The sequence below is a fragment of the Cyanistes caeruleus genome, chromosome 2 (genome assembly GCF_971803275.1).
Source record: "Cyanistes caeruleus chromosome 2, bCyaCae1.hap1.1, whole genome shotgun sequence".
NCBI classification, from domain to species: Eukaryota; Metazoa; Chordata; class Aves; order Passeriformes; family Paridae; genus Cyanistes; species Cyanistes caeruleus.
The window spans coordinates 32,233,405-32,251,024 of NC_141702.1; the positions used below are offsets into that span (position 1 = coordinate 32,233,405).

The window sequence follows — 17,620 nt, forward strand, 5'->3', positions numbered from 1 at the left end:
ACTCACAAAAACAGTAAATTCCTGTGTGAAAGCAATTAAGAAAAGAAACACACATTCTCAACACAGCAAGGAAATTCTGGTGTCATAGGAAAGAACTTCACATGAACTCCAAAAGTTAAAGTATCTCAAAAATGTTTAAAATTCTTGCTTTGAAAAAAGATTGAGTATGGAAGAATGGTGTTTTTATCCCAAATTCTTAGAAAACCTCTTGCTCCTTAAGTAAATACATGAGGAGGACGCAGACAATACTTCCAGGAAAAAACTAATAGATGAAACTTGTCATACACATGCCATAAGGTTTCTTTTGCCCCCACTCCCCCACCCCCAAAAAAATAAAAAATAAAAAATAATAAAAGGAAGAGAAAGGGGAAGACAAAATTAAAAATAAAAAAGAAAGCACCACAATTTTCTTACATGTTAGATTTCAAATAATCAAAGACATTCAGAGTTTTGGTATAACAATCTTGAGAAGTATCATTTGCCTAAAAACCTAGTAAGGATTACTGGCAAATTTTCCCCAGATTCCCAGTGCAGGGTATTTGTAAACCAAATCACCTGAATTAATTACCCTTTCTCAACTTGAAGAGTATAAATGAGAAGTCAACAGGGTTACTATTTGTGAAAGTCTCTAGTCTCACCACTTCAGACTGCAGCATTGGATTCTGAGAACAAAATGTTGTTCAGTGACAACCCCTGCATAAAATCTTGTCAACCCTGGCTATACAATGAAATCCCTTGAATTTTCAAATGTGTTAAAGCATATTTTGTGTGCATAGTCCCAGACTGACAGTGTGTTAACTACAGTCACTGGTCCTGTGTGTGGTCATTTTGAATTCATAACACATTTCTGACTCTGAGCCTCCATTCAGAAAATTGGAGGAAGGAAAGCAGTCTTCCTATGTAAAATGCTTTGGCATTTGAAATGGAAATAGAGGCATTAACAACTATCAGCATATAATGGTAATATTAGTAACATACAATTTAATAAAAGTTAAAACTAGTGAGCACCAACTATAGCATTTATCAGCAATAATCTTTTGCCTAACATAGAAATACAGACACTAGTTGCATTTAGAAAAGGAAGATATTCAGACCACTCCATGAATTCCATCTTAGCAAAACCACATTTTTTTTAAAAAAATAAAATGTGCCAGTTTTCAGTGACTACACCAAATTATGTGGTAAATAGATGGTTAAATTCATCCAGTAAAATCTTAACACTAGTGAAGGCAGGTTGAATTTTGACACTGACATAGAAACAGACAATCTTTCTTTGTTTTTCAGAAAAACCCTTCAGTTGCTTGTACAATTTATAAATATCATATTGAAGGAGTAACATTGGGTCATTTTGATGTTTAAAATATAATAGAAAGAAATATAATGAAAGAAATATAATTAAATATAAGAAATATATTTTTATATAAATAGAAATATAGAAATATATAAAGAAAGAAATATAATGAAAGAAATATAATGAAACTTTAAAACTGAGAAAATAAATAGCACACCAGCTTATTAAACTTTTCATCGTTATAAAAAATGTAAAAGCTTTGTGTTAGTGTTTCTTTAAATCCATTTAAAAGATTAAATTATTCATTTAAATCAATTTAAGATCCCCTATTCCACAGTATCTGGCTCTTCAGAGTGGTAAATCTTCCCAAAATGTGTTAAAAAGGCAGGGAATTATTCATCAGACCAAGCATGAAACCCTAGTTACTGTATGGGGAAAACCTAAAAATCATATTTTCCATTGCCTAATGCTTCCAATTTTCTGTTGGTTTTCTTAAATCTTTAAAGCCATTTTACAGTGGATTTGGGAAGAAAATTTGAAAAGAATTGGAATTAATATTTTTCATACAATAACACAATATGTGGAAACCCAAATAAAATAATAATTCCAATTACTTCAAAAGGAATGCATTTGTGATTAAATTATCATGCAGTGGACTAGTGATCTAATAAGCTGTATTTCATTTCAAAAGTTTAAAACTATTTTTGATCAAAGATTTTCAATTTTTACCAAGGAATAACAATGACAGAGGGAACTATAAGTATGTGAGAGCAACATTCCTCTGTCACCCATTTACAGTGGCTTTCAGTTTTGGAGGGCTAGCAATTTGAAATGTCTTTGATCACAGTATGGTATAGTTTTAAAAAATGGGAGAAACACAACTCTAAACTTTCTGCAAAATGATCCCAGGCCTAAAAGACAAAAACTGTCACCATAAATACAATATATCTTGTGTTCTGCTATTTCCTCTCCCTTTGCCATAATTTGGCCCAGCTCTGCCAGGAAGTGCTTTTATTTTCCCTTCAAAACTTTACACTGTCAAAAGTATTGTTAGTATCATGATCTAATGCTTTTGTTTAACTGAGAATAGCATTCTACAGCTGTAGGATAAATTAATATATTCAAATGCATTAAATGTACCTATTACAAGCTTGAAGTAAATTGCCATCTTTGCCTGAAAAATACTCTCTTAACAGAGCAGACTTTTTTTCTCTCATTCACTGGCTCCTGAATGATACTGGATCTTAAATTACATTGACAACTTTTCCCATTTTTGATTGGCCTGAGTTTGATTTTCCAACTCTGTTTGCTAAAGAAACAGAATGGGCTGACAGTTTTAGGATGTTGTCAACACAGGTTCATTGAGCCGGCCAGCATAAATCTTGCTGAGAGTACTTGTGCCAGGTATGCTGCTGCATCAACATTTAGCACTTGAGACTGGAAAGAGACCCTGGAACCTGCCAGAAACCTACACACACACCCTTCCCAGTGCCTGTGGCAGCTCTTGGGGCCCAAGTGACAAAGGAGAGAAGAAGTTCCCACACAATCTATAAAACACCGTGGAAAAGCCTCAGCCCTGTTCCCACCACACAAACCCTCAAGTGTTTTTTAAGAAGGTTGTTTTCTCCATTGCTATTATTCTTCTCTATGACTTCTTGTTAACCAATTTTACCTTCACCCAGCAGTATCTTAGCATTATCTTCTTTCCTCTGAAACAAAAAAAAGGATTATTTTTTTATTACTGCAAAACAACAATTATTGGTTTTAGGAGGTTTCACAGAAATAAATTCACTTTCTGGAAAGCTTAGGGGGAAAAGTAGGCTCCCTATCACCAAAAGCCTGGTGCTTTTACAGGATTGCAATGACATGCAATTTCCTCCCTTAGAAAAGCCAAACTAATGTTGAAATTGCAATTTTAGAGAAATAGTCTCTAGAAGACATAGTCTCTAAAAGTCAAGTCAAGCCTGTAAGTTTTACCATTCCTCTGGTAGTGATTTTTTTCATGATGCATAAAGCAGCTTTAATGCTGGAAAAATACAGAAGAAATTACGGGGCCACAGCTCAGAAGTCCAATAAGGAACCTCTAGAGGTGTGTCATTAAAGTGCCTCCTATTCAGCAGCCCAGTAGTTAACTGGGCATTTTTCTGACTAAGTGAAGGCACACAGATGGCCATTTCCAGTAAAGCAGTCCACACCCAAGAGTCTCAGACAGAAATGAACCCTAGCTTCTAGTTCATTAACTAGCTCATGAACTTTGAATTATAGAAAATCTCTTCATTCCTTGATCCTGCACCTGACCTTTTTGTACCTTGGGCTTGACCTCAGCCTCTACCCACCCTCCCACCTCCTCTCAAGCACCACCTGTCTGTGGAATAGTTCTTACAGCTCCTTAGGATGTTCTGAAGGTGAATGTCTATTTGGATGTTCATGCCATGAAGTACAATTTGGCTGCTTTCAGCTTACCTTTAAGATATGTCTGTTCCAAATTTGTTTAGAATTCTTCTTGAAACAAACTTTACTTCTTTTCCAAGGCTAATGCTTTCATTTCTCTTTTTCCTTCCACATGGTTTGTGCAGTGCCATGGCTTTTTCAGCTCTCCACAGCAGAGTGTACGAACAGGGCTTATGCTCGAAGTCTTCCCCTATCCTCCTTTGCAGCTGTGGGGATCTTGCTCTTACAGAGTCAGCATTTTCCCTGTAACCATTGTTGCCACCAGAAAATATTTTAATTATTCATAAAAAAAAAATTACCTGATACATGCGACTCCCTGGAGAGTGTCAGGGGTTTTTTACCTTTCTGCATGTTCACCTCATGTAGACAAGAACTTCCAGTGGACATTGGTGGTTTCATGTTCTTTAGGAGATCCATTATGTGTTCAAAGCACAGCACTTGGGTTATTTTTCTGTTAGCTGAACATGCTGTGAATTCAGTGGTTTTGGAAACCGAAGCAAGAAAATAAAAAACAACGAACAAGAAAAGCCAATAATGCAGGAGATAGATCTGAAAGCAGAACAGATAAAAGGATTAACTTTCTATAAACAAAAAAATTCTCCCTAGGTAAATGAGCCACTGAGATTGTTTGTAAATATCCAGATGGGTTTTAGATTGCAGAGTGCAGCAGCTCCATTTCATCTTTAGAAAACAATCTTACATATTTTGTAGCACTATCATTAATGAACAATATTTGCTAAAATCAAACAAGCTGGGAAAGAGTTTGGTATTGATAGCATGAGATAGTACAGTACCAAAACGTTTTCATAGCCTGTAAATTCCTCTGATCTGCCTGCAGAATCAAAAAGCTGAATGGACTTCAAATACCCTAAACATTTTAGCTAATCATTTAACATATTTCCTACCATTCTAATGAAAAACGTAATTTACTACAATTACAGTTTAATTACTTCACCCTCAGCATACTCTCTTATATGATATCTATCAGATCTAATTATTTCCTTTCCATTTGAGTTTAATAAAAAAGAAATTGGGCCAATGTAATTACAAGAGTAAATCTAGATATAGTGGAGTAACACAGCTGAGTTTTTATCATGCATCTACTGAGGCACTGCTAGCTTAAATCAGGGAAATTTGTACTTTGGAAGACACCCAGGAATTTTAGTTGAAATAAGACCATTCAAATTCCACTACATTTTCTCTTAAAAGCCTTAATGAGCAGATCTAAATCTCCATATAAACCAATGAACATGTATTGCGACTGAAAAGCAACACAGGGCACCGTTCATGACCTGAAAATGAAGTTGACTAAGCTGTTGCAGCCCAGTAACAAATATTTGAATCACAATTTGTAGAAAACAATCTGGTACCCTCAAATCTCTCAGTAATGCAGTGTTTTGATAGTACTGTTGGTCAGGAAATTTCTTTCAGACCTGCTTTTACGATTGGCACTCCTCCAGCTTTGATATTTTCACGACCAAAAGAAAAAATTAATAATAAAGTTTAAACTACTTGAATTTGCATTTGCCTGTGACGATTTATTTTCTCAAGGCACTGAGATTTCCTCTGGCCCCTGGTTCAGAAAGCACAGGATGGTTCAGCCTCTGTCTGGCAGGACCTGTGTGTTGTGAGGCTGTAGTTACAGCAGAGATACAGCCTCCAACATTCACCTAAATTCCACGTTTCTGGAAACAAGGCAGCAACAGAGATGCAAATTAATGATGAAACTGCTAGAAAATAAATATTTTCAAATGAACCCTGGGAAGATGGCAGAAATATTATTAAGCTAATAATAAATGGCAGCATGAACTGTTCTGTTTCATGAAGGTCTTGTTCTGTTTTGATAGAAAATATCAAAAAGAAAGTCTCATCATTTTCTAATCTCCTTTTTGTGCCCTGCAGAAATACCAGCATTTCTTATTGAAGAGAAAATCTAGTTTTCACTCTGCAATGGTCATCAGTAAGTTTGGAAAAGGATTTTATTTGCAGAATAAAAGTCTTAACACTGATGATATCCCTAACTTGAAGGTCCTAAGGATGGTGGAATTGGGTTGGGGTTTTTTTTCTTCTCTTCAGAACAGTAATTTCACATTCTTAAACTCAATTGGTGCTTCTGAAGATTGAGACATATTAGTTGTCTTTCCTTACAAGCACATTCTTATTTTTTTCTCTTGCTTGTGTTGCCTTCCCAGTTTGACCCATCATATAGGGTTTTTCATGGCAAGGTTTTGGTAGAAGGCGTGGCAACAAGGGTGACTTCTCTGAGAAGCTGCTGGAGGCCTCCTCCATACGTGACAGAGCCAATGCCAGCCAGCTCCAGAATAGACCCAATGCTGGAGAGAGGGAACAGTCTGAGAACATGTGAGAGGGACAGCCCTGCAGACAGTGCAGCAGCAGTGGTGGGTGGAGAGGGGGAGACAGTCCAGGCACCAGAACAGAGATTCCTCTGCAGCCCATGGGGAAGACCATGGTGAGGTAGCTGTTCCCCTCCTGCCCATGGAGGTCCATGGGGGAGCAGAGATCCACCTGCAGCCTTTAGAGGACCCCACACTGAAGCAGCTGGATGGCCAAAGGAGGCTATAACCTTGTGAGAAGCCCACACTGCTGGAGCAGGCTCTGGGCAGTATCTGCACACTTGTGGATAGAGGAGCCCACACTGCTGGAGCAGTGTGCTCACATGATTTGTTGTCCCATGGGCAACCCATGCTGCAGCAGCATGTTCCTGATGGACTGTACCCCATGGATGAGACACACGCTGGAGAAGCGCTGAAGCCTGTGGAAATGACCCAAGTTGGATAAGTTTGTGGAGGACAATTTGCCATGGGACAGACTGCATGCTGGAGCAAGGGAAAAATGTGAGGAGTCTTCCCTCCATCTGAGAAGGAAGGAGCAGGAGAGACAACAGATGATGATCTCACTGCAGCCCTCATTCCCCATCTCACTGTTCCACTGAAAAGGAGGAGGTAGAGAGAACTAGGAATAAAGCCTGAAGGGAGGATGGAGCAAAGGGGAGGTGCTTTTAAGATTTTGATTTATTTCTCAATATCCAATCCATTTGATTTGTAATAAATTTAAATAATTTCCCAAGCTGACTCTGTTTTGCCCATGATGGTAATTGCTGAGTGATCTCTCCCTGCCCTTATCTCTAGCCACGAGCTATTCCTTACATTTTTCTCTCCCCTGTTAGCTGATGGGGGGAGAGATAGAGCAGTTTGGATGGGCGCTTGTCATCCAGAAAAGGTCAAAACACCCATCCCATGCAGTTTCATGCCATCCTTGCAAAGTTTTCCCAACTGCTGGGTGGAATTTGTAAAGATTTGTGAAGATCAGGCTAGTGGCTATTTCAGAAGGATGCCTTTTCCTCTCCATTGTGCAGTAAAATATCTTTGCATTCTTCAATGACCTTTGCAACATTATTTAATCAGTCCATTATCCAGAAAAAAACCCAACACTTCAGTCATCTTTCTCAAATATACAAATATTCTAAGTGTAGCTGAATACCAGCAGGAAGAAAAAGCTGTGAGTCTTAAATCTCCATATTACTACGCTTTTGTCACCCTCTTATTCTTTTTTCTTTTTTTTTTTTTTTTTTAGTTAAAACCATTGCTCTTAATTCTCAATTGAACAACAAACAAGTTTGACATACTTGGCCTCAGTTTCAGTTGAAAAATTTTCACCTCATATTGGCTTTTCTACACAGAAATGAAATGGGTTATCTGGTCTTTAATAAAACTGCCTATGGATCACCAGTCTGTTAAGTTTAAGATTAATCAACACGTATTTACTTCAAACAAGAGCAGAAGCTGGATTTTTAAAAGCATTCAGCAGCAGTTGTCTCTGTCCTCATTGAAGTCTATTGGCTTCTGCTGATGAATTCAATGAGCTGAAAAAGCCATTTAAGAAATCCCAGACTGTGCCTTACAGAAAAAATTAATGGTTAAAGAGCACCTTCATATGATAACCTGGGTCATTTCAATATCCAGAACTCTGAAGCTCATAGCAATTTCCTTTCCATACAGAAGTGTTGATATCCTCTCAAAAAGGCTTTCAGAATATTTCCCAAATTTCTCCATAAAGTGCAGAATTCAGTGAAATAAGACAGCAGGAACTCTTCTGTTACCCATTAAAAAAAATATTTTGAGGGTTTTGCAGTTTTGATACCTCAACAATTTCTTTTTCTGTGCTTGCTACTGAGAAAAGTAAAGTCTGCAGAAGAGAAATTAAACAGTTCTGATAACTCCTGTCATCAGATATGGCTCAAAACTTTCAATCTGTCATAACATTAAGTATCATAATATAGAGGAAATGAACACATTTTATGTATTTAATGCATTTTATAGATTTAATTTTGTCTCTTAAAATCACATCTTTGTGATTGCCTTGAACAGTTCCATGGATGAGGCATCCACAGGTTCTCTGGGCAACCTGTTCCAGTCCCTCACTGTGCTCACGTTAAATTTCTCCCTAGCATCTCGTCTAAATATCTCCTCTTTTGCTTCAAAGCCATTCCTCCTTGTCCTGTCACTATCTGCCCATGTAAAAATCACTCTCCCCAGTATAAGTGATCTGAGATCTTTGTCTTGGTCCAAACCACAGAATCTTAAATTTTAGAACAATAAATGCCACTAAAATTTGTATGAAAATAGTAAGTGTAAATATGGTTATTACACAATTCCAGGACATCTCTAATCACTTATGCTGTTGGCTTTCCATTATTCTTCTCTCCTCTAAGTAAGAAAGTGTTAGAATTTATACTCTATGAGTTTTCATAAGATAACATTCTGTTCTAATTTTAGAACTCATCTCTTCCTTCATTTACAGCCATAAATACAACAGATGTGATTCTCTCCTAGGTGGAGATGCACTGGACTTCATCACTGCCATCACCAAGGTTTTTTTCCAGGGAACAACAACAGCATTCAGGTCCATCTCAGGTTCTCTAGCAAGGCTGCCAGAGAATATTGTTCAGAAATTGCACTGAATTCCCTGGAGTTACCAGGGAGAAAAGGCAATCTGGTCCATTGCCACTGCATCCTTCATTAACCTCCATCAATTTTAACATTTACACCTGCCATTACTTTCCTGCTGATAGAGTCTTGGCAATGCTGGCACTTCCAGGACATTCCTGCCAGCTGGGTTTTCCTGACAGCATTCATTAGCAGGTAATTTGCCAGTTACTCTGAAGGACCATGTTGTGTTCTGTGGTTTGAAGATCTCTAGCATACACCTGTTCTGGCTAATTGAATTCTAGCAACCCTTGCTATAGTTACTTTCATTAAAGGATGCTTGCAGCCTGTTAAAGGAACAATTAAAACACATCCTTTTCTACTTGCAGATTAAAAAATCTGCCAGCTTTTTATCCAGCTATGCTCAGTTGCAGATATAGGAGTCACACAAGCCTCTCTTGCTGTGAAGTTTTCAGTGGGTTTTCTTTTTACTTTGTTTTACTTTTGCTTACTTTGTTTTACTTTTGCTTACTTTGTTTTGCTGCCATTGTTCATTGTGCAAGATGGAGCTTCAGAATGATAGAATTTCAGTTTTGCAGTTTTTTGACACTCAGTCTGAGTGTCAAACGTTTATGTCCTTTATGTGCAGTGTTAACTGTATTCTAAGCAATATTTTAGAGCATTTCTATTTGAAAACCACCACACATGTGAAAACAAAAGAAATTTTAGCAGTGCCTTTGGTTGAGGTCCATTCATGATACAAATTAGGTTAAACTTTGAATATTATTTTCATGTCCTTTGATACTTTTATTACATTTGTAGAAATACATTTTTTTGCAGATTTTATGCAGTTGTGCCATAGGTCACTCCCCAGTACTACATGAATCCTCTGTGATTCACTGAATACAGATTGTGGAATTTTTTATTTAACACAGCTCAAACATAAGCCAGGCAAATCTACTCTTGCAAATCCAAATGCATTGCTGGACATGATAATACCCAGCCCCTTCTGATTTCTGAAGCCATTTAAGCACGTCCCATTTAACAAAATATTTCAATGTCTATTTATAAAGCTACTAACACCTGAAGCAGTTGAAGTTTTCCTACTTCTTCTAGTGAAGAAGACTTCAGCCTCAGTGGACATCTGATGCATCATCATTTCTGATGTTATTTTCCTTTTTTTCCTTTCTTCTTTTCATCATTGCAAAGCTAAAGATGTAGGTTTGTTAGGTAAGTTAGTTTAATGCAATCATTGTTATAAAAAGATTTTTTAAATCTGCTTTCCTATCCCTTTATGTAGTAGTTCCTATTCTCCATGATTGTATTTTTTTGCCTGTTGGAATAACACAGGCACTGCAAAAAAATTTGTAATAAGTGAATTAGAATTAATAAAATTTCTGTGCTGCTCTCCAGTACTGCAATGGTCCAGTCAGAGTTTTCTCCCCAATAGACAAAGTTTGCACTTGTCAACTAAGCCTGAGGAGAAACACTAAGAATTCTATAGAAAAGATCCCAAAACTGATATGGAAATCTGTACTCTGTAATTTCTCTTTCTTGTAAGGAAGGGAAGCTTTTTTTTTCTTTTTTTTTAATTTTGAAGTTTCCACAGCAGGGAACAATGAAGATGGCATGCAAGAGCAGTGTCTTCCTTAGCACCTTATCACCCCATACAAGGTTTTATACTTACTGACATTTCTTTAAGCACTTGGAACAGCTGTGTCCAGCTGCATGGAGTAATTACCATCGTAGTTGTAAATTATGTAATTATAATACGTAAATTACCAATTACACTCTTACCATCTGATGCCTGCTCCAGGAGGAGACTCCAAGGTTCAAACAGCCTGGGAAGGGAAAATCAAAAGGTTCCTTGCACTCCACTCTCTTCCACACACTTACACGTCAGGGAGTGCTTATATTTATGCACAGCAAATGTTTCCCCACGGCTCAAGGCCGGGTTGGGTGGGGCTTTGAGCCACCTGGTCCAGTGGAAGATGTCTCTTCCCATGGCAGGGGAGCTGGAACTGGATGATCTTTAATGTCCCTTCCAACCCAAACCTGTCTATGATTCTATGATCTTTCCTACTGAGTGGTGTGGTGAGTAGATTCACTTCCAGCAAATCCTGGCCACTGCTCCCCAGGATGCTGGTGATAGTTTAATAATTTAATAAAATTACAGTTCCTTGCAGTGCCATGTATTTTAATGGTTCCACATTTTCCAGGTGCCCTTTCCACCCTCCCAAAGTCTCTCCCAGGCTTGGAACAGGACTTAATTGCAATCCTCCTGTTAGGAGGGTAAGAGGGCTTGCCAGATTCATTCAAATTCTGCTGCTTCCACCCGAAAAGCTGCTTCCAACAGCTTCAAAAGAACAAAATGAGGAAGCTCAGCTCTTAGAAACTCCATCACCTGCTCACACACTGCTACAAACAAACATCAAGGTAGATTATGCTGCCAGAATTGAGAATTGTACCATTCTATCATAGCTGAACAAATTCAGTTTCTGCCAGGGATATAAAAACCTCAGGGAAGATGGAGAAAAGAGGAGTCAGAAATTAAAAAAAAAAAAGGCAAGATAACTTTGGCTGTAATGGAATAAAAATTGAAAATAAGTAAAAATTAAACCCTTCCTTTGATAACAAAGTTTGAGCTGAGGAAATAATTTCTCCGGCATGCCATCTTTGCTGTTCCCTGATTTCAAAACGTCAAAATTAAAAAAATTATTTCCCTTCATAGGAGACAGAGAAGTTACATTTTAGGTTATAACTCAAAATAACAGGCATGTCAGGCAAGGAACTGTTTTAAGTTCTATTTTACGTCCTTGCTTTTCTGCTTCACTCCTTTCTTTCACCTATGATCTCTGATTGCAGAGGACTCGTAAAGGGATGTAGGGGTACATATCTTGGACAGTCCATTTTGAATTATAGGGAAAACTAATAAATGCTGTACTCAAAGAGTTGAATGAAATACCAATTTCTGTTACAAAGAGTACCACAAATTCAGGGACAGCTGCTTCTGGGTAATTCTGGTAGTAAATTCTATGAAGTAAAGATTCCTCAGTGTCCACACAAAAATTTGAATTGTGCTGAATTTTTCCCTGAAAAAGCTCTATTTCCTTTTTTTTTTTTTTCTTTTTCAGTCCATGAAGACATTCAGGAAAAATTGTCTTCCCTTTTTAAGTTTTAGTGCTGAGTCAACTGCTCTATTTTCCCTTTTCTCAGTTCTGCAGTCCTTTTTCTCCCTTCTTTTGTGTTATGTTAATGGTTGCATTGGCATTGCACAGCCAGGTTTTGGTAGTGGGAGGCTACAGCACTACCGGGATGGCTTTTGTGAGAAGGTGCCAGAAGCTCCCCCATGGCCAACAGAGCCATTGCCAGTGGGCTCCAGGATGGAGGGAGGAGCCCACGGTGGAGCAGGTTTCCTGGAAGGACCTGTGGCCCTGCTGGGGACTCGCACTGAAACAGCCTGTCCTTGAAGGACTACGTGCCATGGAAAAGTGACCCACATTGGAGCAGTCTGTGGGGAACTCTCTCCCGTGGGAGGGACCCCGTGGTGGAGCAGGGCAAGGATTCTTCTCCTGAACAGCAGCAAGAACAACCTGTGATAAACTGACTGTAACCCCCACTCCCTGTCTCCCTGCACTTCTGGGGGGAGGAGGTAGAGCCTCGGGAGGAAGGAGGGGCAGGGGAAAGTCGTTTTTAAGATTTATTTTACTTCTTACTTAACTTTCTGATCTGATTATGTTAGCAATAAATTCAATAGCCCAAATTTGAGTCTGTTTTGCCCATGTTGGTGTTTAATGAGTGATCTTTCTGAGTCCTTACCTCAATTCACAAACCTTTTGTTATATTTTCTCTCCCCTGTCCCCTTGTGAAGGTCTGTGATGGACTAGTTTTAGTGGATGCCTGACACCCAGCCAGGTCAAACCACCACATTAGTGTGACCCTTCTGTGAGGCTTCCCACTTATTTACCAGAGAGAAAGAAATATAAGCCTGCTTCAGACCTTGAGTGGCCATTTTTGTTTAAGAAAGCAGGGATTTTCCTCTCTGACTGGGGCAGGACCTGATTATAGGGTGGAAGGAAGTAACAACCATCACTTTACTGCTCCTAGGGGCCAGTGGAGAGGCAGGCCACCCCATTTCTTAAAGTGTATTTTCCTGCCATGGAAGCCATCAAATGGATGTATGAATGCTATTCCAGCATTTGTCCAGATGTTAAAAAAGTTCATCAGCATTTATTTTTCCTCTGAATACCAGAAAAATAGATTGTTCTCCACAAATTCCTTTTTTCTTGTCTTCATGTCTAGACTTTACTCTGTTTGCATTTTCACCACCACACTCAGGATTTCACAGTTATATGTGACTAAGCCTTTCTTCGTGAACTACTAAATCACCTGATCTCCATGGCAACTTGTCTTATGGGACTGTCAATTAACTGACCTCTAGGTTTATATAGAACTGGCATGTATATTTCTTTCCTAGGAAAAGAAGTATCTCCCAAGCCATCCTTTTGCCAGAAAAGGTTGCAAACCCTTCCACTTCGTCTACCATGCTATAGGTTCATCTGGAGAAAAATTAAGTAATACACAAAAACTAAGCCACAGTACTCGCAAACTTCCTGCCCAGAAATAAAGGGAGAATCCCATACTTTATTCAGTAATGCAGCTTTCAGAGTTCTCAGTAAAGGACCAATCCAGACCTAGTTACCAGTAGGTGTATTTTCCAAATTAAATGCTGTGATCATTTTATGAGGCAGACTCCACCAGAGAAAGCTCAGAGCTTCATTCAATGGTGTGTGGCTAAACGTTGTTTTTCTTCCTCAGCTCATAATGTGAGACAGCTGTCTGGTGGAGAGGGCAGAAGAAACTGGATGAAAAGGTGCCAGACTGTTTGCTTTTACTCCAGCTAAAGTATAGCTTTAATAGACAAATAAAACAGTGAGTTTGAACCCAAGCCTGGTTTTGTCTTTTGTTCTGAATGAATGCCTTTAGTGTTAAGCCAAGGCAGTTCATAAAAGCTTTTATTTTTTTTATAAAAAAACACCATATATAAAAACATGAACATGGAAATATTCCTATAACTTATCTTTGTCAGAGCTATCTTGATGCCATTTCTTCTCTAGTTGTTTTTCACAAGCTCTCAGATTTGTCTTTCCTTGACAGGGAAGTAAATCTCAGACCCACTTTTGAATCAAATCTGGAAATGCTGTGGGAGTTCCAAAATACCTGTTCAGATCCTGAAAATAGTTGGAGTTGGAAGAAACCAGCAAGGATCACTGAGTCCAACTCCTGGCCCCACATGGGACCATCCCCAAGAGTCACACCAGGTGCCTGAGGGCATTGACCAAATGCTTCTTGAGCTCTGTCAGGGTTGTTGCTGTGACCCCCTCCCTGAGGAACCTGTTCCAGTGCCAATGCCACCAAGAAACTTCCTCCAGTATCCAACCTAAACTTCCCCTGACACAACTTCAGGCCATTCCCTTGGGTCTTGTCACTGTCACCACAGAGCAGATCCGCGCCTGTCGTCTTCCCCTCATGAGGAAATTGTAGACTGTGATGAGGTGTCCCCTCATGGTCTTCTAGAGGCTAGAAGACTCTGCAAGTATTCAGAATAGTGGCAACAGATCTGGACTTGTTCCAGGTATCCCAAAAGTAAAACAGGGACAGAAAAATGATTGGTTGTTTTTTATAGAAGGAGTGAAAGGAGAAATGTCCATGCCAGCTGCGCTCACAAAATGTTGAGGTTCCTACAGGACATCCCTATAGAAGGAACAATAAGGTTTTATAGAATAGTTAAGGCTCTTGAATAAATTATCCCAAATGGAGAGCTCTTAGAATCTTATTTAAGACAAGATTGCAGTGAGAATACAGAAATCTTACAATGACTGTAGGACTGTCCCATCAACTATGCAGAATCAGCATTGCTAAACACACATCTTTTGAGCATGCATTTTCTTACCAGAATGTTATAGTTGTTATATGTAGAACACCAGATGGGTGTAAGAACTGATAATAGACTGAAATATTGTAGTGGTTTAAAGTTTTTTAATAGTTCAGAGATTTTAAGAATCCATACACCCAGGTAACCAGAAACTGGTGAGAATTTTGGCAAAATTTATCAAAAAATATTGGAGATATGTATAAGACTTATGAATCAAATGCAGTTTTAAATTTAGATTCACACTCCTAAATTAAGGCATCCTTTGTGCCCAAGACCACTGTCTCCTGAAATGAACATTCAGAATTCAAATGTCTAATTTTGAAATCTCAAATGTCAAAACAGATATAAACTTTAAATATCATGACAAAGTAAAGGACAAAATATTATCCTATGAAAGATCAAGTAATGTAAGGCCTATGCAGTCACCAGATGCTGTGCACATACACAACTTATGAAGCTGTTACTCTTTGCTATGAGGTTATTATGAAACAAGGGAAGATATAACAAAATCATCTCTTTCTGTTCATCCTATGAACAAATATTTGTCATAAAAATGGGGTAGATCTCTGAGTCCTGAAGGTAGACTGAAAGGGACAAACCAAAGGAAGGAATGCTGCAATGGGAAGCTCTGAGCACGGCAATGCAGATGCAGTCTGAGCTGTCTCTTGGTAACCTGAACAATTAATGGAAATTTATTTTCTTTTGTACTAAAGGTATGCAAACTCAGTTACTTGTTAAAATAAATAAATAAAGGCCCTCAGTTTCCTAAAAGCTCTTAATTTGCAAACTTATTCTTGCAGTACATGTCAATGAAAGTCCTGTTTTTCTACAAAGTTGATTATATTCAAATTGAAACTAGGGTGGCATAATGGAATCCTCTCAAATGTCAATGAGCTAGCAGACTTCCTTGAATGCATGTTGCAACAAAGCTACTAGATCTGAGTTTATCATCTTTTCGACAAGCTCCGTGTAAGCTCTGTGGCTGCAGCCTCTATGTTCATGGACTGTTATACTGACACTGTGGCTCAGTGTGTGCTTTTATATGTAGAAACATTAAATGCCAATATTTTATGAATTCAGATACATAAAGTATGGGCTTGTCTGTCCAGAGAGACTTCCTACAGGAAGCAGAGAGGCGCTGTGACCTATGTCACATTCACAGAGTAAGCATTATCAGTTTCTCACTACCAATTAGCTTTCTGGTACAAAACTTGCTTTATCCCAGAGCCCCAGACAGAGACTACATAAATGTTAATACCTGAATGGATTCTCTCAACCTTTTATTATAACTTATAACCTTTGCACTAACATTTAGTAGTACATTTTGAGTGTGAAATCCAAAGAACTGATCTACAAAGTGCACTTAAATTAATACTGAATTTTAAATGGTCTTTACAGACCAGATAGTCAGAAAAACAGTGTTGCTCGTGCTATAGTTAAGCAGCTTAAAAAAGCTGAATTTTAAGGTCAGAAATAACTATTGATCAAAGCACCCTTCTAGATTCAAATGCTAAATACTTAGTAGGGTGTGGATCTCATGTTGCACAGTTCTGAAGGCTGTGCAAAGAATCCACCCCCTTATGAATGAATCCAACCTTCGGTGTTGTCCTTTTTCAGAAGAGCCACTACAGGACACCCACACAATGCAAGTACCTTTAATCCCAGTGTGGGTCATTGAAAATGCTTCCAAAGGGCAGGAAACATCCTGCTCTCCTTTGAGTGTTGGAAGCCAGTGTGGACCTACACATACAATAAATTTTTTAAGGGTAGGTGGAAGCAATTATCTGGTTTATTGACTTATTTAATTAAGGCCTATTCAGTACAAAAGGAATGAAAAAGCAACAAGGAAACTGATAGATGGAAAGGAAAAGGACAGTGACCATAATAATGACCAGAACTCTTTGGCCGCTGATTCATGGCCATTAAGGGAACTGCTTAGCCATGGTCTTGAGGAGGGTCACTGGACCAGTGCAATTAATAAGGATGGAACACATGATCACTGTGAGCACTGGGGAATATTTCAGGAGACTTCTGAGAATGTTCTGACCCTTTTGGAAAGGTCTTGTGGCATTGTGTAAAATGTATTGCAGAATGTTTAGGAAAATGGCCAAAAGAAGGGTCATGCTGCACCATGGACCAACAAGTGCAAGAGGAAGGAGAAGAGGGAAGAGCCAGCTTGCAAGCAGGTAAGGAGAGGGGGGTACATCTTCACTAGTGAAAATCAATCCTGACTCAGTGGCTGGTAAGAAGAAGACAGGAACATGAGCATCTAGGGAGAGTTTGTCAGTACAAGAGACCTCATTTCTGTAGAGGCATAGCATTATACATGGGATAATGTGATTTGGCAGACTGCAGAGAGGTGGATGACGTTATTGACACCATGTGAAAACTGACAGCAAAGCCTCCACACCCCTCCTGGTCCATGGAAAGAAAAGACACCAATTTCCATTGCTGCATATTTGGTATCATTTGGAAGAAAATTCTCAGCAAGCAAATTGCTAAATAAATATCTCATAAAAGAAAACCTCTTTTCTTATATTGTTTAAATGAAAATATTTATTCTGAAGGAGTGTTCCTTTAATCTAAAACAAATAAAACTTTTAAATCCTCCTACACAGGTTGTCACAAAACCAGCACAAATCCTTTGTCAACAGTTTTCATTAACATAGAAAGTCAGCACAGCAAGAACCATAACTCTATCCATCTGGTATTGGAACAATACATATATATTCCAAAACATTGGCTGACTTTAGTTAATTTTCAGATTGTTGCTTTGAACACTACCACATGCATATACCACATTTGAAGGCTGAGGATACAGCCTTCAAATTAGAGAAAAAAAATATCATTACTTTTGTGTGCATTTTTCTGTTCTTTACCTTACTGTGTCTGCAGAAAGTATCAAATGTAAGAGTGAAACTGGGCTTCCACAGTTAGGGCAGAAACCTCACCAGCTTTAGATTGTTAAAACTGAACAATGAAGGACCACCAATGTGT

At 38.5% G+C, this 17,620-nt stretch overlaps 1 long non-coding RNA gene across 1 annotated transcript; it reads right to left on the bottom strand.

Moving 5' to 3' along the window:
• Positions 1–1,950: 1,950 nt before the first annotated feature.
• Positions 1,951–4,285, bottom strand: LOC111926076 (uncharacterized). Its single transcript, XR_002862654.2, has 3 exons — positions 4,084–4,285; positions 3,755–3,985; positions 1,951–3,000 (listed from the first exon to the last, which is right to left on the bottom strand). It is a non-coding gene; the product is annotated as an uncharacterized LOC111926076 (long non-coding RNA).
• Between the last annotated feature and the right edge of the window lie 13,335 nt (positions 4,286–17,620).